The following is a 1,528-nucleotide window of genomic DNA, read 5'->3' as shown; positions in this document are numbered from 1 at the left end:
AATTTTCGAAAAGGAAGAAGACATGGCCGAAAATAATGACAATGCAAGGAAAATGCTTGGTGACTTTACTATACCAAATTCCAATTTACATGGAAGAAGCATCTCAATCCCTGCCATTGGAGCAAACAATTTTGAGCTTAAACCTCAACTAGTTTCTCTGATGCAACAGAACTGCAAGTTTCATGGACTTCCATCTGAAGATCCTTTTCAGTTCTTAACTGAATTCTTGCAGATCTGTGATACTGTTAAGACCAATGGGGTTGACTCCGAGGTCTACAGGCTCATGCTTTTCCCGTTTGCTGTGAGAGACAAAGCTAGAATATGGTTGGACTCTCACCCTAAAGATAGCCTGAACTCTTGGGATAAGCTGGTCACGGCTTTCTTAGCCAAGTTCTTTCCTCCTCAAAAGCTTAGTAAGCTTAGAGTGGATGTTCAAACCTTTAGACAAAAAGAAGGTGAATCCATCTATGAAGCTTGGGAGAGATATAAGCAACTGACCAAAAAGTGTCCATCTGACATGCTTTCAGAATGGACCATCCTGGACATATTCTATGATGGTCTATCTGAGCTATAAAAGATGTCATTGGACCACTCTGCAGGTGGATCCATTCACCTAAAGAAAATGCCTGCAGAAGCTCAAGAACTCATTGACATGGTTGCTAACAACCAGTTTATGTACACTTCTGAGAGGAATCCTGTAAGTAATGGGATGCCTCAGAGGAAGGTAGTTCTTGAAATTGATGCTCTGAATGCTATATTGGCTCAAAATAAAATATTGACTCAGCAAGTCAATATGATTTCTCAGAGTCTGAATGGAATGCAAGCTGCATCCAATAGTACTCAAGAGGCATCTTCCGAAGAAGAAGCTTATGATCCTGAGAACCCTGCAATAGCAGAGGTGAATTACATGGGTGAACCTTATGGAAACACCTATAACCCCTCATGGAGAAATCATCCAAATTTCTCATGGAAGGATCAACAAAAGCCTCAACAAGGCTTTAATAATGGTGGAAGAAACAGGTTTAACAATAGTAAACCTTTTCCATCATCTACTCAGCAACAGACAGTGAATTCTGAGCAGAATCCATCTAGCTTGGCAAATATAGTCTCTGATCTATCTAAGGCCATTGTGAGTTTCATGAATGAAATAAGGTCCTCCATTAGAAATTTGGAGGCACAAGTTGGCCAGCTGAGTAAAAGAGTCACTGAAACTCCTCCTAGTACTCTCCCAAGCAATACAGAAGAAAATCCAAAGAGAGAGTGCAAGGCCATTGATTTAACCATCATGGCCGAACCTACAAGGGAGCGGGAGGACGTGAATCATAGTGGAGAAGACCTCCTGGGATGTCCAGTGACCAATAAGGAGTGTCCCTTAGAGGAACCAAAGGAATCTGAGGCTCATCTAGAGACCATAGAGATTCCAATGAACCTCCTTCTGCCCTTCATGAGCTCGGATGAGTATTCTTCTTCTAAAGAGAATGAAGATGTTAATGAAGAGCAAGTTGCCAAGTATCTTGGTGCAATCATG

The 1,528-nt window shown here is 41.5% G+C and overlaps 1 non-coding gene across 1 annotated transcript; it reads right to left on the bottom strand.

The window, feature by feature from the left end:
* Positions 1–415: 415 nt before the first annotated feature.
* On the bottom strand, positions 416–519 carry LOC112768040 (small nucleolar RNA R71). Its single transcript, XR_003185479.1, has one exon. It is a non-coding gene; the product is annotated as a small nucleolar RNA R71 (small nucleolar RNA).
* Between the last annotated feature and the right edge of the window lie 1,009 nt (positions 520–1,528).

Source organism: Arachis hypogaea, chromosome 17, assembly GCF_003086295.3.
Source record: "Arachis hypogaea cultivar Tifrunner chromosome 17, arahy.Tifrunner.gnm2.J5K5, whole genome shotgun sequence".
Taxonomy (NCBI): Eukaryota; Viridiplantae; Streptophyta; class Magnoliopsida; order Fabales; family Fabaceae; genus Arachis; species Arachis hypogaea.
The sequence above is the reverse complement of the archived record's forward strand: the minus strand, read 5'-3'. Positions and strand labels throughout refer to the sequence as shown.